At 43.1% G+C, this 23,871-nt stretch overlaps 1 protein-coding gene across 1 annotated transcript in view; it reads left to right on the plus strand.

Moving 5' to 3' along the window:
- The window catches only part of FAM135B (family with sequence similarity 135 member B), a 146,370-nt gene that overhangs the window by 1,052 nt on the left and 121,447 nt on the right, over positions 1-23,871 (plus strand). The window lies entirely within an intron of this gene.

Below are 23,871 nucleotides of genomic sequence, written 5' to 3' on the forward strand. Positions count from 1 at the left end.
CTTGCAACCTTCTCTCTAACCAAACTTGTGGAACCTGACTTGAGCCGAGGGTACGTTTGGTCTAGTGTGTCTCAGAGAGCGGGCAGTCTTGCGTGCCCACTGCCCAGAATCTCCAGTATTCAGGAGTTGAATTCAGTTCGGATTTTTCGGGCAACAGGGGACTAAAGTGGACCACAATATTATACACCTTCAAATTGGGAGGAAGTCCTTGTTACAATTCTGGGACTTCTTTGGGGTGAGAAAGTCCCCAATTCTGCGGCAAATCCAAGCTGTCCAATGTAAGTTGAAAGATGCTAAGTTGAAAGAGGCAATTCATTAGTTGCATTTTCCCTAAATGTAAGTTGTGCATTAAATCCACAATCGCATCGTCTCTTGTCTGTGCTCCTAGGATCCAATCAATCAATCAATCAATCAATCAATCAATCAATCAGAATAGAGCTGAAAGGGATCTTGGAGGTTTTCTAGTTAAGCCTCCTGCTCAAGCAGCAGATCCAATACCATTCCAGACCAGTGGCTGTCCAGGGATGAATTCAGTTCAGAATTTTGGGTTTGTTGGACTAAAGTGGACCACAATATCACACACCTTTAAATTGGGAGTAAATTCTTGTTACAACACTTGGATATATTTGGGGGGAGCAAGTCCACGATTCTGCAGCAAATCCAGTGCGTCCACTATAAGTTGAAAGAAGCAATATTAGTTGCATTTTCCCTAAATGTAAGTCGTGCATTAAGATCCACAATCACACCATCTCTTGCAGTAATGGAATCCTTTTTTCTCCACTACTGGCTCTGTGGCGGGAGCACATGTGCAGAAGGTCCATGGTGGCTTCTGGGTGGGTGGGTGGAGCCTTGCGCCGCTGGTGCTACTGATTCACCTGAATTGGTGCGAACCAATAAAATACCACCTCTGATCTCTTATTTGTGCTCCAATCAATCAATCAGTATAGAGATGGAAGGGACCTTGGAGGTTTTCTAATCGAACCCAATGCTCAAGCAGAAGAACGTGTACCATTTGAGACAAATGCCTCTCCAGTCTCTTCTTGAAAGCCTTCAGTGTTGGAGCACCTGCAATATCTGAAGGCAAATTGTTCCACTGGTTAATTGTTCTCACTGTTAGGAAGTTTCTCCTTAGTTCTTGCTAGATTGCTTCTCTCCTTGATCAGTTTCCATCCATTATTTCTTGTTTTTGCCATCTGGTGTTTTGGAAAATAAACCCCCTCTTCTTTCTGGCACCCCCTGAAATATCCACCAGTCACAATTCTAGGACTTCTAATTTTGTTCCTGACTTGAATGGATTCTTCTTCTTTTTTCACATGTAAATTGCTTGATCGTTTGTATTAACAAACCTAGAATTGAAAAAGTTGAAAGGGGAATGTGGGTCATCGAATTGGGCCACCCATTAATGCAAGTATTTCAATCTAATCTCAAGCTTGAACATACTCCGAGGTGGCGGAGTGGTTAAATGCAGCACTGCAGGCTACTTCAGCTGACTGCAGTTCTGCAGTTCGGCTGTTCAAATCTCACCGGCTCAGGGTTGACTCAGCCTTCCATCCTTCCGAGGTGGGTAAAATGAGGACCCGGATTGTTGTTGGGGGCCATATGCTGACTCTGTAAACCGCTTAGAGAGGGCTGAAAGCCCTATGAAGCGGTATATAAGTCTAACTGCTATTGCTATTGCTATTGCTACTCAGTGCAGAGAACCCGTAACAGGTTGTTACCTGTTGCAACATGTTGTTGTTGTTGTTAGTTGCAAAGTCGTGTCCAACCCATCATGAACCCATGGACAACATTGCTCCGGGACCTTCCTGTCCTCTACCATCCTCTGGAGTCCATTTAAGCTCACGCCTGCTGCTTCAGTGACTCCATTGAGTCACCTCCTCCTCTGTTGTCCCCTTCTTCTTTTGCCCTCAATCTTTCCCAGCTCTTCTCCAGGGAGTCCTTCCTTCTCATTAGGTGGCCAAAGTTTCCTCTTCAGGATCTGGCCTTCTAAAGAGCAGTCACGGTTGATCTCCTCTAGGACTGACCGGTTTGATCACCTTGCAGTCCAAGGGACTCGTAAAGGTTTTCTCCAGCACTGTAACAGGTAGTCCCTGCCTAACAACCATTCATTCAGTTCTGTTCAAAATTACTACGGCACTGATGAAAGAGACTTATGACTGGTCCTTTCACTTACAACTGTTGCAATATCACTAGCCATGCAATCAAAATTCGGCATTTGGCATGTATTTAGAGCCGAGGTGGCGCAGTGGTTAAATGCAGCACTGCAGGCTACTTCAGCTGACTGCAGTTCTGCAGTTCGGCTGTTCAAATCTCACCGGCTGAGGGTTGACTCAGCCTTCCATCCTTCCGAGGTGGGTGAAATGAGGACCCAGACTGTGGGGGCGATATGCTGACTCTGTAAACCACTTAGAGAGGGCTGAAAGCCTATGAAGCGGTATATAAGTCTAACTGCTATTGCTATTGCTGTTATGATGGTTGCAACATCCTGGAATCATGTGATTGCTATTTGAAAACTTCCCAGCTGCCTTTCAACAAGCGAAGTCAATGGAGGAAGCCAAATTCGCTTAACGACCATGGGAAAATAAAAGTCATAAATCTGGGCCCAAGTCACTTAACAAGTACCTTCTTTAACAATGAGAATCCTGGACCCATTTGTAGTTATAAGCTGATGACTACCTGTACTTCCAGGTAACCTGAGTTATTTCACAAAAAAATGTTATTTATACTTAAGGAGTCAAAGTTGAAAAATTCCCAGAGAAGTTGGATACTACTTTGAAACTGTTCCTAAAAAACATGGAAGTTACTGGGCCATAAAAATCTGTTGTGGTCCGCTGGCAGCCAGTGGAGCTGGCAGGAGAGTCAGACAGTGAGGAGGTTGGGGAGGAACATGGGCAAGTCCTGGAGCCTTACATGGGGCTGCCCCTGAAGAGTGTTCGAAGACTGCAGTTGGTCCAGAATGCAGCCGCGTGAGCGATAATGGGTGTACCCAGATACACCCATGTTGCACCTATCCTCCGCAAGCTGCATTGGCTCCCCATTGGTCTCCGGACCCGCTTCAAGGTGCTTGTCATTACTTTTAAAGCCCTACATGGCTTAGGACCTGGCTACCTGAGAGACCGCCTCCTGCCATTTACCTCCCAACGACCTATAAGATCACACAGATTGGGCCTCCTCCGGGTGCCGTTGACCGGACAATGCTGGCTGGCAGCCCCCCGAGGGAGGGCCTTCTCTGTAGCTGCGCTGGCCTTATGGAACGAGCTACCTGCGGAGATCCGGACCCTTACCACTCTCCTGGCCTTCCGTAAAGCGACTAAGACCTGGCTGTTCCGGCAGGCCTGGGGCTGTTGAGTAATATTCCAGCCCCACGTGACTGAATGGTGATTTTGTTTTAAATAATTGTATTTTTAATATTCTATGTCTTTGCTTTGTTGTGAGCCACCCAGAGTCCCCTGAGAGTGGGCAGCATACAAATTTTATTAAAGTTACAAAGTTAGGAAAGCTCAAACAAGGGCTCTGTGTTGGAGGCAGAGAGGGAGCTAGAGAGCAGTGAGGCAGAGGAACAGCTGGAGCCTGTTCCCTGTGTGCCCATGCGCAGAGCTGCCAGAAGACAAGAACCACTAAGAAAGCAGGGTCGACTTGGGAGTAAAGCCACACCTTGGAAGTGATTGGCCCCTCCCATAGGAAACAAAAGAGGAGCGAATGGGGAGTGGGCTTTTGCAGAAACCATTTGTTCCTTTGGTCGTTTCAAGAGTGGAAAGTGTGGTTTGTGACTCTAAGAACCTTTCCCTTGGACTGAGTTTAGGCAGAAGTGCCAGTGGAGGGGGGGGGGTGAGTTATTTCTTCCTTAGAAACTACCTAAAATGCAAGTGTTAAACATTCCTGTATAATATACTCATGTTTCATTTGAATGGGAAGTTTTAAGGGCTTTATTGCACAGGGAGAAATATGAACTTCAGAGGGGTGTGTGTTGTAAGAAGCTTTCCTTGAGTTAAAAAAGATCAAATCTGGGCCTGAGAAGAATATTTGATGCAGCCTCCGTCAAAATGTGGCTTCTTACTGTCTCTAAAATGTTCCCACATTTAGAGAGCGGTAAACGGCAACCCTATGATTTCAGTGTCTTGGGAAAACGCTCTGAGCAACTATGCCGGGAACAGCTATCCCTCCTCCCTCCCTCCCTTCCTCCTTCCTCCTTCCTTGTTCTGTCCCATCTTCTCAATTGCACTGATGTGCAGACTGAAGGATTCCTGCTGAGTTTCCATCATTTCTTCAACGTTGAGCCCTCAAATTCTTTTTTTCCCCTCCCCTACATCAACAGTTTGGGATACAAGAAATGGATCCCTTTAACTGTCCCACCGTCACAATTTGCTTGGTAACTAAAAAGAAAGGTGGAATGAAATCTAAAAGAGAGATAGAGGAGAAGGGGGAGACTTTTATCAAGGGCAGCCAGCATTTTTATTTATTTCATTTTATTTGGTTTGTCAAACCTGTATGAGATCACAGGTATAAATATGAACATGGGCATGAACAACGGAAATGACTAGAAATGAATAGCAGTTAGCAGTTAGACTTATATACCGCTTCATAGGGCTTTCAGCCCTCTCTAAGCGGTTTACAGAGTCAGCATATCGCCCCCCACAGTCTGGGTCCTCATTTCACCCACTTCGGAAGGATGGAAGGCTGAGTCAACCTTGAGCCGGTGAGATTTGAACCGCTGAACTGCAGATAACAGTCAGCTGAAGTGGCCTGCAGTACTGTACCCTAACCACTGCACCACCGGGGACAGCTGGTGTGCTTATGCACTCCCCCTTCACGGACCTCTTAGGAATGGGGTGAGGTCCACAGTAGACAGTTTAAGATTGAAGCTGTGGAGATTTGGAGGATGCAACAACGGAGTCAGGTAGAGCATTCCAGGCGTTGACCCCTCTGTTGCTGAAGTCGTATTTTCTGCAATCGAGTTTGGAGCGGTTGACCTTGAGTTTGTATCAATTGTTTGCCCGTTTGTTATTGAGGTTGAAGCTGAAGTAGTCATTGACAGGTAGGACATTGTAGCAGATAATTTTGTGTGATATGCTTAGGTCAGACTGTAGGCAGCGTAGTTCCAGGTTGTCCAAACCCAAAATCTGGAACCTGGTGGCATAACGGATTCTGTGGTGAATAGAGAAGTGGAGGACTCTTCTCGTGAAATACCTCTGGACCCGCTTGATTGTATTAATGTCCGATATACAGTGTGGATTCAGAAGCAGATGAGCTGTATTTGAGAATTGGTCTAGCAAAGTTTTTGTATGCCCTAGTTTGCAGTACAATGTTACCGGAGAAGAAGCTTCGCAAAATTAGGTTAACAACTCTTAATGCCTTTTTGACAATGCTGTTGCAATGAGCTGTGGCATTCCAGCTATCACTGAACTACAATCCTCACATTCCTTAGCTGAATAGAACTTCCGGAAGTTATAGTTCAGCAAAATCTGGACTCTGAAAGGGCCTAACTCTACCGCAATTTCTTGAGCATCTCCAAAGTTTTTCTTGTTGGGAAGGTGGAATTATCTTGTGGGACAGACCTCCTCATGTGCCCTTATATTTAATATTGTTGGAAGAAATATCCATCTGCTTCAGTTCCAAGTGGAAAGAAAGACACTTGGAAACATGGAAGGCTGATTGGAAAGATAGTTTATGGATGAGCAGGACCACATGGGTTTGAGGTCCTGGGCAGCTGACCAAAGGGAGTGGAGAGTGAAGGTTATTTATACCCTCTCTGGGCTTTGAACTTGAGCTTCCTGTTCCTGTGCAAGGGCATGTATTCTATTGGCTGCTGTCAGACTCCCATCCTAGGAGTTTGTCTGAGATAGGTTTGGTTGAAGTTTGGCTTATGCAATGAAGGGGCTTGTTGTGCAATTCCTATTGTGGCTTAGGACTAACACTACCTCTGTTCAGAATATAATATCTTGAATGGATTACTAAATCCATATGTCTAAAAGTTGGCCCCTTACTTTCTACTTGGGGCAGAGAGCTGAGGCTCTGAGTTTCTGTCTTTAGAAACATGTTTCTCCTTTAGGGGAAATATAATATTCTGCCTTTTTTAAATATTTCTCAAAATATTTCATTTTTCTGGGAGGAGGCGACTTCCCTCAATAGCTTTTGGGTAATGAAGAGAAGACTATTAAAGAACATGCCCATCTCTACCATACAGTGACAGCTAAAGAGAAATGTTGCCATTGTGTTTTGGTTACAGGAATATTAATCAGGTACGTTTGCTGTTCTCTGAGCTTGGTTGTTTCCTTGAAGATATTTCATTACCCAAACTAGACTAGCACTGGTGATGTTCCCTAGTTAGATCTATCTATCTTGTCTATCCATCCATCATCAATCTCTCTCTCTTGTATGTCTATCTATATCTACATCTACATCTATATCATCTATATCTATATGTCTACATGTCTACATGTCTACATGTCTACATGTCTACATGTCTACATGTCTACATGTCTACATGTCTACATGTCTACATGTCTACATGTCTACATGTCTACATGTCTACATGTCTACATGTCTATCTCTATCTCTATCTCTATCTCTATCTCTATCTCTATCTCTATCTCTATCTCTATCTCTATCTCTATCTCTATCTCTCTATCTCTCTATCTCTCTATCCCTATATCCCTCTATCCCTCTATCCGTCTATCTGTCTATCTGTCTGTCTATCATCTATCTACCATCGAATTATCTATCTAGCTTGTCTATTCATCCATCATGCATCATCCATCATCCATCATGCATCATCCATCATCCATCATCCATCATCCATCATCCATCATCCATCATCCATCATCCATCATCCATCATCCATCATCCATCATCCATCATCCATCATCCATCATCCCTCATCCCTCATCCCTCATCCCTCATCCCTCATCCCTCATCCCTCATCCCTCATCCCTCATCCCTCATCCATCTCTCTCTCTCTCTCTCTCTCTCTCTCTCTCTCTCTCTCTCTCTCTCTCTCTCTCTCTCTCTCTCTCTCTCTCTCTCTCGTCTGTCTATCATCTATCTATATCATCTATCTATCTAATATCTGTCTGTCTGTCTGTCTATCTATCAAACATCTACCTACCTACCTACCTACCTACCTACCTACCTACCTATCTCTCATCTATCTATCCAAGGTAGATAATGCAAGGTCAAACCATTTCAATAATATTGCTAAGAAATCAGCATGCAGGTGTCCTTGAAGTCCCTTGGAAGCTCAGGGTTGACTTAAGGCAACTTTTACCTTGAACAACTGGCAGCTTTTCCTTGCTCTTCAAAAGCTAAGCAAGATCACGCCTGAAGGAGAAACCAGTCAAACTCTGGATGAAGATAATAGCACTTTATATCTGTGTAGTTGCCTAGAAAACTACACAATCATGTGCAAAAAGTAACTAAGTTTTGAGTTTGGGTGTATGCCTGCAGATCTTTAATCTACCTGACCAAAAACACCTCCAACCAAGCAACCAAGCTCAAACAGCGCTGAGGATTCCGTAGTTCAGTCTTGAGACACATATAGTATCATCTGTTGAAGTTCATCTTGAAACAAAGATTTGACGTTTTAATCAGAGATCATTGAGTCTCTAATGGATACAAATGTCAAGTACAACAGTGAACAAGGGCAGCAATCAGAAATGTGCAAGTGAGTGTCAGGCTTGGGATCATAAAGAAAGGGACTGAAAATTGTGTGTGTTTGTGTGTCTGTCTGTGTGTGTGTTTCTGTGTGTGTGTGTTTCTCTGTGACTCTGGCTGTGTATTCAAAAGCAAAGCTGAAGATTTCTTTCAATTCAATGAATACCGATTCCTAGAAACAGCATATTTCTATTTGTTTGTTTTTTCTTGATCAGCCCCATTTTCTGAGTGCTGAATATTCCAGTGGAAATGAGATAGCCACCGACTTTAAAACAAATCCAGAAAAAAAATCAACAGCAGCAAGAGCTTTAGAATAATTGCAACCAGCTTGGTCTTCTTACAAGTCTTTCAATGGCACACACTCCTGTAATTAAATCCGTCTACTCTGTCGGGCAACCTCGTCTTCTCTTTCCTCCACCTTTTCCAGCATTATACATTTCTAAAAAAAACCCTAAAGATTTCAAATAATGATCAAAGGAGATCATATGTAGAATAGGATAGGATAGGATGGGATGGGATGGGATGGGATGGGATGGGATGGGATGGGATAGAATAGAATAGAATAGAATAGAATAGAATAGAATAGAATAGAATAGAATAGAATAGAATAGAATAGAATAGAATAGAATAGAATAGAATAGAATAGAATAGAAAGAATAGAATAGAATATGTCTTTGGTGCCTATGCTCTCAGTGTACATAAAAAGAAAAGATAGATTCGTCATGAATCATAAGGTACAACACTTAATGATAGTCATAGGTTACAAGTAAGCAATCAAATCATACTAGGAAGCAATCAATATAAATCGTAAGGATACAAGCAACCAAGATACAGTCATGCAGTCATAAGTGGGAGGAGATGGGCGATAGGAACGATGAGAAGATTAACAGTAGTGCAGCCTTAGTGAATAGTTTGATAGTGTTGACTGAATCATTTGTTTAGCAGAGTGATGGCGTTTGGGAAAAAAACTGTTCTTGTGTCTTCTTGTTCTGGTGTGCAGTGCCCTGTAGTGTGGTTTTGAGGGTAGGAGATGAAACAATTCGTGTCCAGGATGTGAGGGGTCTGTAGATATTTTCACAGCCCTCTTCTTGACTCGTACAGTATACAGGTCCTCAATGGAAGGCAGGTTGTTAGCTATTGTTTTTTCTGTAGTTCTAATTACCCTCTGAAGTCTGTGTCTGTCTTGTTGGGTTGCAGAGCCAAACCAAAAAGTGATGAAGGTGCAGATGACAGACTCATTAATTCCTCTGTAGAACTGGATCAGCAGTTCCTTGGGTAGTTTGAGCTTCCTTAGTTGGTGCAGAAAGAACAATCTTTGTTGTGTGTTTTTTTGATGGCGTTTTTGATGTTAGGTGTCTGTTCTGACCCCCCCTCGTCCCACACCAATACACACTCTGAGCCAAAAATAAGTTATGGCATTTAATTAACAGACAGACAGATCCTTGGCAGCAAACCGGCACAGACAAGCTTGGGCAGCAATACAGCACAGATAAGGCTTGGCAGCAATACAGCCTGCCAAGCTCACAGTAATGTTCTCCGTTCCTGCATTGACTTCTGCAAGAGGGGCATGTGCACAAGCAGTCCTTTTATAGTCTGGAGAGGAGCCTAATGACCACCAGCTGAGTGCAATTACCTCCTGTAACTGCACAACTGTTCCTGACACCTATTAGCTCTTCGGTGCCTTGCATCCAGGAACAACTCATTGCTGGCGCCCGGCTCACTCTCCCTTGTCTCCTCCCCACTGGTCCAAGGCTCAGGTGCCTCCTGGTGGCCAACCAGCCTCTCTGCGTCCTGCTCGGAGTCGGAACCCTGTCCAAGGTCCTCCTCCACATCCTCCAGAGCTGACTCATAGGGCCCCTTGCTGTCGGAGTCTGGTGGCAGCTCCAACGGCTCCTGCTGGGCCACATCAGGTGTCCATTTTAGGTCTTGAGATATGGTAGAACCTAGAAATCTTCTATTATGGAATTATGAAAATAACAGTTCACCGACAAATACACGCTTGACAAAAGCGCGCCGACGAAACCGCGCCGAGGAAACCACAAGTCGAAATGGGCGCAGAAGTGCGCTGACAACAGCGCACCGACAAAAGCACCGCCTTCAACAAACAACTAATAACAACCTAATAACCCTAACCCTAATCCTAACCCTAACCCTAACCCTGAACCTAACCCTAACCCTAACTCTTACCTTAACTTAAATCACGCTTTTGTGTGCGCGGTTTTGTTGGCGGGCTATTGTGTGCGCGTTTATGATGTCATGGTTTTCTTGCCACGGTTTTGTCGGCGTGCTTTTGCCGTGCGCGCATTTGTCGGGTCACGGAAAATAACAACGGAGGTGCTCCTAAAATATTAACTGAGTTGTTGTTGTTTTTTGCAAAATAGAGTGATAGGGATGTGAAGCTACAAACCCTTGACAATAATGTCCAACAATTTTATGTTCCTTCCTATCTCATAATTCTGACTGGAGTTCATTGTCAATGGCGCATTGTCCAGAATCCATCTCTGAAGCCAGTAAAGAACTAATTTCCTGAAGCTTAACCCAAACAAAAGGACTTCAGATTCGTAAACTAGATTGTGTCACTTGGATTCTTTTTTAGCCTCTTGACAACTGGGTTTCTGGCTTGAGTCTGTTGGAAGAAATGTCCTCCTGGGTTCAATCCCAAGCGGGGGAAAAGACACTGGAAACATGGAGGCTGTTTGTAAAGATGGTTTTTAATAGTGGACAGGATTACATAGCTTGAGCTCATGAACAGAAAAAGGGGGGGTGGGGTCACATGCTTTGGAGATGTTGGGTGAAGAAGAAAAAGAAGCAAAGTGGCTTCCTGAGAGTTCCTGAGTTTTTATACTCTATGTTCGGCCCCGCCTCTCTGTTTCCTGTTCCTGTATAAGAAATGTATTCTGATTGGTTGTTAGACTCCTAGGGATGGGGTAGTGGTGGTCTTAGTTAACTTTGTAGGTTGTGTGTCTTTTGGACAACATCACTCAACATCACTCAGGTTGATGGGCACTTCGTCTTAGCTGTGACAATGTAATAAGGGTCAACCGGAGAGGCAGTTTCTGTAAGCAGGGCAATAAAGATTAGTAAAGATTAGGCTAAAAACAACACCAGAATTGATTGATTGATTGATTGATTGATTGATTTAATTTGTATGCCGCCCACTCTCAAAGAGACTCAGAATGTTTCCTTCCTGCCTTCCTTACAGGATTAGCCTTGTAAAGTGGAAAACAAAAACAGAATGAGATTTCTTCCAACAACCGGTTCCCCAAACTCTCCAAAGTTGACAACCGGTTCTCCCGAATGGGTGTGAACTGGCTGAATCCAACCACTGACCTTATGCTACCAGACTTGAAAGTTTGGCCTTAGACAACTTAGAACTATGCCGCCTTCAATCTGACCTAAGCGTAGTACATAAAATTATCTGCTACAATGTGTCCTACCTGTCAATGACTACTTCAGCTTCAACCACAATAATACACAAGCATATAATAGATATAAACTTAAGGTCAACCGATCCAAACTCGATTGCAGAAAATACGACTTCAGCAACAGAGTGGTCAATGCCTGGAATACACTACCTGGCTCTGTGGTTTCTTCCCCTAACCCCCAAAACATTAACCTAAGACTGTAGACCTCACCCCATTCCTAAGAGGTCCATAAAGGGGGCATGCATAAGCGCACCAGCATGCCGGTTCCACCACAAAACCGCATTCGACTAAAGGGCGCTCGATGAAACCGCGTAGCTGACGTCATAACAGTGCGACAACAGCGCGGAGAAAAAAGCACGCTCTAAACGCTAAACCTAAAATTAACCCCTAAACCTAAACCTAACCCCCCGAAACCTAACCCTAACCCTAACCCTAAACCTAAACCTAAACCTAACCCTAAACCTAACCCTTAACTTAACCCTAACCCTAAACCTAACCCTTAACCTAACGCTAAACCTAACCTTAACCCTTAACCTAACCCTAAACCTAACCCTAACCCTTAACCTAACCCTAAACCTATCCCTAAACCTAACCCTTACCTTAACTTGAATCGGCTTGCTTTCAAAGCGCTATTTAAAGCACCCTTCTTTCTCCGCGCTCGCTGTTGTCGCCCTGTTGATGACGTCAGCGACGCGCTTTAATCGGGCGCGCTTTAGTCGAGCGCGGTTTTGTCGTGCCACGCAGCATGCCTACCGCCCCTGTCCTACTCTCCCCACTTATTCGTATCCATTTCCTGTATTCATAATCATGTTTATACTTATACCTGTTATTTTTTTTTACAAGTTTGACAAACTAAATAACTGAAATGAAATAAACACGGGAATGAGGTTTTAAAAATACTTTTTCGCACCAGCTCTACTTATTAAAGTGCTTACTTTGGTCTCAGAGGGTTTAAGAATTTCCTTCCAAATTTTCTTGGCAGTAAGCTTTTTAAGTTTATTTGAATTTTGGAAGTGGTCAAGGGGTGACTGCTATTTTATCTCCTTCGTATTTCCATCCCTCTCACTGCTGACTTTACCAATTTTAGAAAGCTCAGTGGAAGGACTTCCACCATAATATCTGTAACTGAGACACTGAAGGGGTGACAAAGGAATGAAAGATGATTACACTCCAATTTTCTTTTCCTGAGAAAAGAAGTTTAAAAGCCATTTATCTCACCAAAGTGAATAAAAGCTGGCAAAAATAAAAAAATAAAAAGAACTTGGTATTTTTTTTTCTGCAAGGTATAAACACAAATTAGGACAGAATAATAGAATGACAGACAGAATTGGAAGGGACTTTGGAAGTCTTTTAGTCCAACTTACTGCTCAAGCAGGAAACCCTATACCATTTCAGATGAATGGTTGTCCAATTTCTTCTTAAAAACCTCCAGTGTTGGAGCATTCACAACTTCTGGAAATTCCCCACAAAGCCATGGTGATTTAGTTCAAAACTGCTGTGGAAGCCCTAGAATTTAAATTCAACTATCTTACTCAGCTGTGAAGCCTGAAATATCCTACTGAGAACCTGGTCAGTTTAGGATAATTATAGTCATAATTATAAATTATAGTTTATAATTATAAATTTCATTTGCTTTTTATTTCATGTAATGTGTCAAGCCAGACCAAAAAAGCCACAGGATAGCTTAATGAATTAAAAGATAATTTCATAGAATTATGGATAACTGGATAACTCTCATTTTCCCATTGCCAGGAAAACACAGTCCTAGCAATGGGAATAATGAGGAGTGGAAGATTCCAGCTACATTATTAAAACAAGCAAACAATTCAACTGGGTTTAGTTGATTTAATACTTGGGCAAATAACATGTCAAAAATTATAAGTGGCTCAGTGGCTAAGATGCTGAGCTTGTCGATCTGAAAGGTTGGCAATTTGGCGGTTTGAATCCCTAGCGCCTCATAATGGAGTGAGCGCCCATTACTTGTCCCAGCTTCTGCTAACCTAGCAGTTCGAAAGCACGTAAAAAAGTGCAAGTAGAAAAATAGGGACCACTTTTGGTGGGAAGGTAACAGTGTTCTGTGCACCTTAGGCATTTAGTCATGCCGGCCACATAACCAGGGAGATGTCTTCGGACAGCGCTGGTTCTTTGGCTTTGAAACGGAGATGAGCACCGCCCCCTAGAGTCGGGCATGAGTAGCACATATATGCAAGGGGAACCTTTACAGGCTGTGAATGACAGCCATTTAAATAAAAGAGGGACTAAGTTTGTGATTTATTCTTTTTCAGTTATGCCTAGGTCATAAAGTTAGAAACACCAGGGACTCTGGTAGAGGAACCAAGATTGAGGAAGACACAGAGTTTCCATATTGGTGAGAAAGGAATTTTATTTAATCAGATTAAAGAAATACTATTGGGGGAAAAATGCAGACCAACCAACTCCTATGGCTGGGACTGCAAAATTGTTTTGATGTGATTCTTCCCGTGACCCGTCAAAACCGCGGTCAAAAGCGCGGTCAACGAAAGCGCGTATGTGACGTCATCGCAGTGCGACGAAAAAGATCGAAAAATTGAAATAAAAATTAAATAAAAATTAAATTACAGCAAGCCAATTCACATTAGGGTAAGGTTTTCGCTTTATTTTTACATTTTTCGATCTTTTTCGTCACGCTGTGATGACGTCACATACGCGCTTTCGTCGACCGCGCTTTTGTCTACCGCGGTTTTGTGGTGGAACCATTCTTCCTTCCTCCAACATATAGAGTGAACATGGTTTACCTAAATGGTGAATTGGGAAACCGTGACCCACTTCTGAATGACACAATTTCCAAGTACGGAGTATATATGAACCAGGTCTTTGCTTTTAAAAATAGGACCCACAACACTTGGGATTCAAGGGGAAATTAAAAACTGCGTAGAACAGGCGCTAAGAATGCACTTTTCAGTCCTTGGAAATGTTAAAGTTACATTAAGTAGTTGTGGGAAAGGGTTAGTTGTGTGTCTCCAAACATTTTCAAACAATATTTTCCCTTGAAATCAAATGCATCCCCCCTCCCCTCCATTAAAAGCATTGCAAGATCTTCAACTTTAAACACTGAAGGGTATGTTCATTAGATTAAGAGGGAAATGCTTCTAAATTAAATCTGTCAACAGAGACCTGCGGTCCATCTGTAAATACATAGCCAAGTTGGTCAAGACCTCAGTAGGATAGATGATGTTTTTGTTAGTTGTGAAGTCGTGTCCAACCCATCACAACCCCATGGACAATGTTTTTCCAGGCCTTCCTGTCCTCTACCATCCTCTGGAGTCCATTTAAGCTCACACTGACTGCTTCAGTGACTCCATCCAGCCACCTCATTCTCTGTCATCCCCTTCTTCTTTTGCCCTCCATCTTTCCCAGCATGAGGCTCTTCTCCAGTGAGTCCTTCCTTTTCATTAGGTGGCCAAAGTATTTGAGTTTCCTCTTCAGGATCTGGCCTTCTAAGGAGCAGTCAGGGTTGATCTCCACTAGGACTGACAATTTGAATTATAGAGATCCCTATCAACAGTGAGGAAAGGGTTGGATCACCTTGCAGTCCAAGGGACTCGCAGGAATCTTCTCCAGAACCATATTTCAAAGGCCTCCATTCTTTGGCACTCAGCCTTCCTTATGGTCCAACCTTCACAGCCATTCATTGCAACTGGGAAAACCACAGCCTTGACGCTATGCACTTTCGTTGGCAGATAAGTAATAAGATAATGGATAGATACGTTATCCATTTTCAACTATTGTGCAGTATGTAGTATGTATCTTTGTGCTGTATGTATTTTTAGATTCCTTCTGTATCCAACGACACTTGGCCAATAAAGACTTCTATTCTAAACTCAAATCTTTAGCCTTCAACCAACTAAATAATCCCATCACGTTTTAAAATGGCTATGACCATGGATATCTGGAAAAAACAGGCAGCATAGTAACATTATCACAAAACACAGGAGTTATCATTGCAACAGGGAAGAAGCAGAAAACATTAAAAGATGCATCAAGAAATGCTGATCATTTGGGGAGATTAAGGAGTGTTTGGTAAAAATCAGGGAGAGGCCTTTTTCTCTTGTAACACCTAATTTTGGAGCACTGACTTGAGATTAGATGGCTCAAACCTTGGAGAAATCTCTTCAGACGTGGCTGTACTCCCAGGCATAAGAGCTGTGAAATCTGTTAAACCTGGGTTAATGGATGGTTGATGGGTTTATCCCCAGTTGCTATTTTCTGCTTTGATTACACGCTTTATCTTTTTGTAGTAACTTTGGTTTTGATGTGTCATCTTCCCAGAGTTGCTTTGTGAGAAGGGAAGCAATACAAAAGGAAGGGAGGGAGGAAGGAGGGAGGGAGGGAGGGAGAGGGAGAGAGATGGAAGGAAATAAAGAAAGAGAGAGAAGAAGGGATGGAGAGAGGCAAGGAAAGAGAGAGTGAGAGATGGGAAGAAATAAAGAAAGAGAGAGGAACGAAGGAGGGAGAGAGAGAGAGATGGAAGGAAATAAAAAAGAGAGAATAAGGAAGGAAGGAAAGAAAGAAAGAAGGATGGAGAGACAGAGAGAAGGAAATAAAGAAAGAGAGAGAAGAAGGGAGGGACAGAGGGAGGAGGGAATGAAGGAAGGAGAGAGTGAGATGGAAGGAAATAAAAAAGAGAGATGGAAGGAAGGAAAGAAAGAAGGAGAGAGAGACAGATGGAAGGAAATAAAGAAAGAGAGAGAAGAAGGGAGGGAGAGAGGGAGAGAGGGAAGGAATGGAAAGCAATAAAGAAAGAGAGAGGAAGGAAGGAGGGAGGGAGAGAGAGAGGGAGAGAAATAAAAAAGAGAGAAGAGGGAAGGAAGGAAAGAAGGAGAGAGAGACAGATGGAAGGAAATAAAGAAAGAGAGAGAAGGGAGGGAGAGAGGGAGCAGTGGGGAGGAGCCAAGGGAGTTGTTCCTGGATGCCCGGCACCAAAGAGCTAATAGGCGTAAAGAACAGTTGTGCAGTTGCAGGAGATAATTGCACTCAGCTGGTGGTAATTAGGCTCCTCTCAAGACTATAAAAGGTATGATTGTGCACACGCCCCTTTGCAGGAGTCAATGTATTCACTAAAGTTGGAGAACTTTCGGGGGTAGCTTGGCAGGCTGGATTGCTGCCAAGGTTAGTCTGTGTGTCAATAAATCCTTGCAGTATTTTTGTCTTGGCGTGCTTTGGTGTAGGACAAGTGGGGGGGGGGGTCAGAACAGTCTTCTCCCTATGGTTGAGACCGAATGACTTGCCCAGGGTCAGCCAGATGACTTTGATAGGTAAGAAAGGACTAGAACTCCACTCTTTCTGCCCTTAGCCCAGGGTCTTTAAACAACCACAACTTCTGGAAGCAAGTTGTTCCACTACTTAATTGTTGTAACTGTCAGGAAAGTTTCTCCTTAGTTCTAAGTTGGTTGGTTCTATTCTTGATCAGTTTCCATCTATGGATTTTTGTCCTGCCTTTCCGATGCCTTGAAGAATAGGTTGATGCCCTTTTCTTTTGGGTAGCCCCTTAGATATTGGAATACTGGTCTCATGTTGTCCCTAATCCTTAGCACGCTTCCCCCCCGCCCACCCACATTAAGGCAAAAAAAAAATATGGACACAGTGGCTCAGTGGCTAAGACACTGAGCTTGTTGATCAGAAAGTCGGCAATTCAGCGGTTCAAATCCCTAGTGCTGCGTAATAGAGTGAGAGTGAGCTCCCGTTACTTGTCCCAGTTCAGGGGTGGGTTTCAACCGGTTCGTGGTGGTCCCTGCGAACCGGTTGGTTGGCGAACCCGGAAGTAAGTAACTTCCAGGAACGGCGACGGGTGCACCCGCCCGCCCGCACTCCTTACCCGGTTTTGACGAGTTCTGCGCTTCCACACATGCGCAGGACGCATACAGCGCCTGCGCGATCCTCCAGGAGCATCTGGAGCATCGCACAGATGCTAGTACGCATGCGTGCGCCGCACGCGTGCACGAGGACACTGCCGGCCCCGTTCCAACTGAACTGGTTGGAACAGGGCGAGAAACCCATCCCTGTCCCAGTTTCTGTCAACCTTCGAAAGCACTTAAAAAATGCAAGTAGAAAAATAGGAACCACATTTGGTGGGAAGGTAACAGTGTACTGTGTGCCTTCGGCATTTGGTCACGTCAGCCACCTGACCACGGAGATGTCTTCGGACATCGCTGGCTCTTCGGCTTTGAAACGAAGATGAGCACTGCCCCCTAGAGTCAGGAGCGAGGAGAACCTTTACCTTTACCTTAAGGCAAAAATCAATTAATTTCCACTGTTTCGCTCTAAGGAACCAGAAATAAGAATTGTGTGGTATTGTCTCCATGGCAGCTTTTCAAATATATAGAATCAATAATCTCTCAACTACACCCTTCCTTATCTTCCACCATAAAGAAGTTTTAAAAAATCCTCAATTTGCTACTTTTCTACATGCCAAATATTTCCCCCCCAAAGTTGGCTTTCTTGTCCAGAAAAGGAAACAAAGAATTATCTTATTTAGTTCTCTGGAGTTCAATTGCTGGTGGTTATCCATGCATCCCATCTCTGAATTCTGATTTGCAGCTGCATCGAAGGCAGAAGAGAGACAATGAAGGAAAGGAAGGAAAACAGAGGATAACAGAGGGACGTGGACAAAAGAAATGTTTGAAGCTTACAGTTTAGCCAAAGACAAAGAGATAATAAACACAACAAAGTGTGTTTTTTTTTCCCATTTCACAGCCATAAAAATAGATCCCCTGCTACTCACAGTCTTCTGCTTAGGAGTCTTTTCTGCATTTTTAACCATTTCATTTAAATTTGATAAAAAAAGTAAATTGGCTTTGATTTTTTTCCTCCCAAATGAGGAGGGGAAAATGGTGAAATATCCATAGCGCAATTGCAAAATGCTTTTTTTTTTAACTTTAGTTATAAGGCCATTAACCGTGTGTAGGATTAAATATACATTTAATCATCTGCATTTCATTTCAATCCCAAGGGAAGGCATGATGAGAAAAACCTGGGTCTTTTTTTTTTTTTAAATAAAATCTACAAGGTATAGGCAGAGGGAAGATTGTAGAGTCATCGTGGACTTTGGAGCATTAAAAAAAAAGAAAAATATTCTTAGAGATATTGCAATAATTGTGGACACTTAATCGCTGGAACAGACGTTGCCTTCAAAAATTGTGGGTGCTTCATCCCTGGAGCTTTTTAAGAAGGATTGGACTGCCATTTGTCAAAAATGGTGTAGGGTCTCCTGCTTGGGCAAGGGGCTGGACTAGATAATCTACAAGTTCTCTTCCAACTCTGTTAATCTAATCTAATTGAGCGAACCAGTAGTGCAGCAGTGGGAGGCTCCATCCACCCGCCCGGACATTTCTGTGCATGGGCAGAAGTGTCACAAGCAAACTAGTAGTAAAATAAATTGAAACCCACCACTGCTGTGGGCAGCCCCCATGTGCCCTGTTTTGGCTTTAACGGCCTCTTGCAACTCTCTGTCAGCCAAAATGGAGCTCAGGGGAAAAACATGGATGGGAGAAAGAAAAGGAGGGAAGGAAGAAGGGAAGGAAGGAGGAAGGAAGAAGGGAAGGAAGAAGGGAAGGAAGAAGGGAAGGAAGGAAGAAGGGAAGGAAGGAAGGAAGAAGGGAAGGAAGGAAGAAGGGAGGGAAGGAAGGAAGAAGAGAAGGAAGGAAGAAGGGAAGGAAGGAAGAAGGGAAGGAAGGAGGAAGGAAGGAGGGAAGGAAGGAAGGAGGGAAGGAAGGAGGAAGGAAGAAGGGAAGGAAGGAAGAAGGGAAGAAGGGAAGGAAGGAAGAAGGGAAAGAAGGAAGGAAGAAGGGAAGGAAGGAAGAAGGGAAGGAAGGAAGGAAGAAGAGAAGGAAGGAAGAAGGGAAGGAAGGAAGAATGGAAGGAAGGAGGAAGGAAGGAGGGAAGAAAGGAAGAAGGGAAGGAAGGAGGAAGGAAGAAGGGAAGGAAGGAAGAAGGGAAGGAAGGAAGGAAAGAAGGAAGAAGGGAAGGAAGGAAGAAGGGAAGGAAGAAGGAAGGAAGAAGGGAAGGAAGAAGGAAGGAAGAAGGGAAGGAAGAAAAAAGAAGGGAAGGAAGGAAGGGAAGGAAGAAGGGAAGGAAGGAAATTATAAGTAATTATCCCTTAATAATTATCAAGTGCCTTAGCACTTGGCCACCACCAGTTCCCTCAATATGTCCCATGTCAGGCCCACTATGGCCATCGCTACCCCTGGCCATGCCCTACCCTGCCCCTTCCCAGCTCTCCAAGGTCAAACCCATCCCTGATGCAGCCTTCAATGAAATTGAGTTAGACACCCTTGGATTAGAGGACGACCAAGGTCCCTTCCAATTCTGTTATTCTGTTGACAGAGAGAGAGAGAGAGAGAGAGAGAGAGAGAGAGAGAGAGAGAGAGAGAGAGAGAGAGAGAGAGAGAGAGAGAGAGAGAGAGAGAGAGAGAGAGAACACATGGCTGGCAAGCCACTCCCACCAGGTCACATGGCTGGCAAGCCACTCCCACAAAGGAGCCCACACCCACAGAGTAGGTTCGAATTTTTTTTGAAATCCACCACTGTTTTAATGACTCCATAATCCCTTGCGGGGTGGAGTCTGGGCAATGGAATAGAGCTAGCAGAGTGGTTACTGGCCCGATGCCTTTCCTGTCACCAATGTGGAGTTTTGTCCAGCAGATATATTCTCATTGTGCCCAGAGAGAGGGAAACATCTGCCTCTACCAAGGATCGAACTCACAGGCTCCTGATTGTGAGGCGAGAGCACCACCTCTAGGCCACCACACCACTCCGTCCTAGACCCCCTCTGTGAACCCCTCAAATTTGTTTTCAAATGAGATGAAAGGGAGAAGTAAAAAGAAACAAAGTAGACAGAGAAAAAAATACCCAATAAGTGGTATGGTCAGAATCTTGATATTTCAGGAAGCACTGCAGCCTGAACTGAAATATTTATAGCCTGACTCAATCAGGAAATTCTTCTTGATTGAATCATCTTTTGAAAGAAAATAAGAGTGGGAGGTAAGTACTCTGATGATAATGAAAATATAACTCAAGGATAGCATGTCGTAAAAAAAAAAAATCAGCAGTAATCAGTGACTAAGTAACTGAATAACTAATCTGCAATGCATTAAAAATCCGCTAAAGAGAAAGAGAATAAACCCCTTCATATTTTCCCTCTATATAAGCATTGCTAATAGAAGATCATTTCAATTAAAATTATGCATAATATCTAACAAATATGGCGGACTCTTGCCTCCAATGTTTCATTATTTTATGTTTATTTTAAACTTTTTTAAAATATTTTTTTAAACCTTGCCTTTATTTATTTATTTTTACAAATCATTCAAAAAAAAGAGCAAACATACCTTCCTATTTTGTGCACAATTGTCAAAGTTTCTTGCACAAAAGCAAATCCAGAAAGCACACGCAGATAACTGATTGAGCTGGATTCATTAACTTCTTTCGATGCATAATAACAGATGAATAAATGTACAATACCAATAGCAGATTCTTTCAACGTGGTAGAAGTTACAAGTTACAGAAAACAAGCAGGAGAGAACAGTTAGTTTCATTTCAGAGTTCAGAGCAGAGAGAGTGGTTTCAGTTTCAATTCTCAGCACTGACTCAGACCTGTTTATGCTGCCATTGGCTGACTTAATTACTATCCCTATTCATTGGTTGACCTTGTTACTATGTCTCTCCCAGTCACGAATATTCTAGCATAACAACAGCCTTGTGAGGTGATGAGGGCTTAGAGTGATTGATTGACTGAAAGTCACCCACCTGGTTTTCATGTCAAAAGGCAGGATTAGAATTCACCATCTCCTCTTCTAGTTTGATTATATACATACATACATACATACATACATACATACATACATACATACATACATACATACATATTAGTGTCACAACCCCTGGTAAGCCCCAATTATGGGAGGAAGCTAACTGCTTCCAACATCTGTCAATTGGCTCGTCACAAGAGTATTTATTTATCAGCACAAATAATAACATATATATATATATATATATAGCAGTAGGCTTCCTCCCATATTTGGGCATACATTGCATCTCATGTTACTTTTTAACTTTTATTTTTATCTTTCTGTAAGCCGCCCAGAGTCCTACGGGATTGGGAGGCATACAAATTTATTAAATTGCAAATTGCTCCTGAGACTAGAAGACTCCAAGGTCCCTTCTAACTCTGTAATTCTTTTCTACTTAACAACCTTGTCACTAAGTTAACAACTGCAATGATTTACTTAACTGTCACAGGAAAAGTCATTAAATGGGACAAAATTGACTTAACAAATGCCTCAATTAGCAACATAAATTCTGGGCTCAATGATGGTCATAAGCTGAGGGCTATCTATATTACACTTTTCCTACTGATGACGTTAGCTTTCTTTTAGTATGAACTCTCTTTGATGACACAAATATTTCTCTCTCTTTCTCTTTCTCTCTCTCTTTCTCTCTCTCTCTCTTTCTCTCTCACGCTCTCTCTCTCTCTCCCCCTCTCTTCCCTCTTCTCTTTTCCCTCTTCCCTCATTTCTCTTCTCTTTTCTCTCTCTCCTGTATGAAGTCTAATATTGCACTGAAAATTGAATCCACCCTGATTAATAAATACATTGAGCCTGGGTTAGCCTGAGGCTTTTTAAATAGATTCCCTGTGAACGAAATGATCGTCTTAAGTTCAAATTTGACCCGAGATTGGATGCTCTGCCTCTTAATTAAAACAAGGCCCTTTTTTATTAAACAGCCACCACGAGTATCGGCTGACGTCCGCCTGCCAGCAGAATCCCTTATTCCCATTTTGATTAGGAAATGGGATTGCATTAAAATTGATTCTCCTTCCGTGCTCCGTTTGTACATTCTTCCCTTTGATTCAATTAGATTGCTGGCCCAGTGCCTTGTCCTGACTTCAGGATAGCAGAATAACTTCTGTTCTGTCGGTAACTTGCGTCATATTGTTGATTGATCACTGGCAGCTCGGGAAGCTTAACCCAAGGATGAACTGTAATTTGTAAATGCATAGCTTTATCCACCGGTCCTTCTGGCCATCTGAGCTGGCTTAATATAGGATCCCCATTAGTGATTTATGGTATCTTCCAGCAATGAGCCAGCTGTCCTTGAGGCAATAAAAAGCTTGTGCTGATTATTGTCATTTCAGCACAACTGTTGGTTGATAGGTTTAGGAGATGCTAAAGGCTTCCAGGGAAGATTCCCTCTGAGTAACATCTTCAGATAGAACGAGAGAAAGATTGCTCTGCTCTACCATGTACCCTTAGTTCTCCCACGCTGAGTACACCCACTTTGAATGCTGGGACTAGTTTTGGTTCAAAATAGACAGTGACAAATTGGAAAACCACAGCCAAATGGTGAATGATCTGGAAAGCCTTTCCTCAACCAGGAATGATCAAAGAAAGTGTTCAGTGCAAAGAGGAGATAGCTGAGGAGAGATGTCACAGCAGTCTTCAGCTGATGGATGGGTTATCACACCAAAGGAATGGGTGAAATCACAAGGACACACAGCCTAGATATTAGGAACAACTTCCTGATCTTATAAGGTGCCAGCCAGAAGAATAAGTGTGGGTTCTCTTTCTCTGGATGTCTTCAAACAGAGAGTGGATGTGTTGTGGCCAACCAGGGGCCAGCGGAGCCGGCAGCAGATTCGGACAGTGAGGATGTTGGGGAGGAACATGGGCCAGTCCTGGAGTCTGGGGAAGGCTTGGATGAGGGCTCTGTGTCGGAGGCAGAATGGGGGACAGAGCCCTATGCCAGTTATCAGCTGCCTTCAGAGTCGGACATCAGTGAGGCAGGGTTTTTTCTTCCCTGCGTCCCTTCCCTTGGAGACAGGCACAAGATGCTCAAGGCAAGTCTGGATTGTCTGCATATCAAACTGAAGTGCAAATGGTTCCTGTGTGAAAGGTGAAAGGACACAGGGCAGAAAACATCAGGTGGCCTCAATGATTCTCTAAATGAATACAAATGTGTTCATTTGGCCTCACAGATAAATTATGTAAATTGCATTAAATGTTTGATTTATTTGCTGTTTTCTTTTAAGCATGTTACTTCTTTGATGTATGGCCTGACACTTAATCCAACAAATGAGATCCTTTCTCTTATCGGTATGGCCCTTGAATATTCCTTAGGAGACTAGCATTTTCTTCAATGTTCACAAATTCTAATGTGACGGGTCCCCTTAAATCATCTATTGACTTTGGATACATGCTGTATTTTCTACTGTTAGAATGAAATTTAAGTTTTCTTCTAGCTTCACCAAAGACATTTGGTTCTGGGGTGAGTCCTTGACATTTATATGACCGGTAAAAGAAAGGACCTCATTTGTTGGATTAAGTGTAGGCCTGCAGCCATCTTTTCTTTTGGATCTTTGGCCTGCCACACTTTCTGTTATTCTACTATGCATTTTCTATTGTGGGAAAATGGGAGGTGGGATTGTATGGAGGTAGATGCTATGAAGCCATAACAAAATTCTTTCTAGAAAGCAAAGGTCATCCTTTGTCTTTGTTCCTCTGCACCTGACCGGAACTGGATGGGTGGAACTGCCAGCATGGCAGTGGAAGATTGGACCATGTGATGGACTTGTGGCTGTGGGGACAAGATCTTGAACTTTCAACTAGGGTTAGCTTTCAGATTCGGGTTTTCCCAGATGTTCCAATATGGCTCTCTTAATAAAACGGAACTTTGAGGAATCCTTTGCCTCAAACTCTGATTTAATTTTTGATGCTATTTGGAACCCTGACACTAAGCCATCCATCTTTTCAAATCTTGATTG

The sequence above is a fragment of the Thamnophis sirtalis genome, unplaced genomic scaffold (assembly GCF_051295495.1).
Source record: "Thamnophis sirtalis isolate CommonGarterSnake01/CBP01778 unplaced genomic scaffold, rThaSir2_p1.2 scaffold_2, whole genome shotgun sequence".
NCBI lineage: Eukaryota > Metazoa > Chordata > Lepidosauria > Squamata > Natricidae > Thamnophis > Thamnophis sirtalis.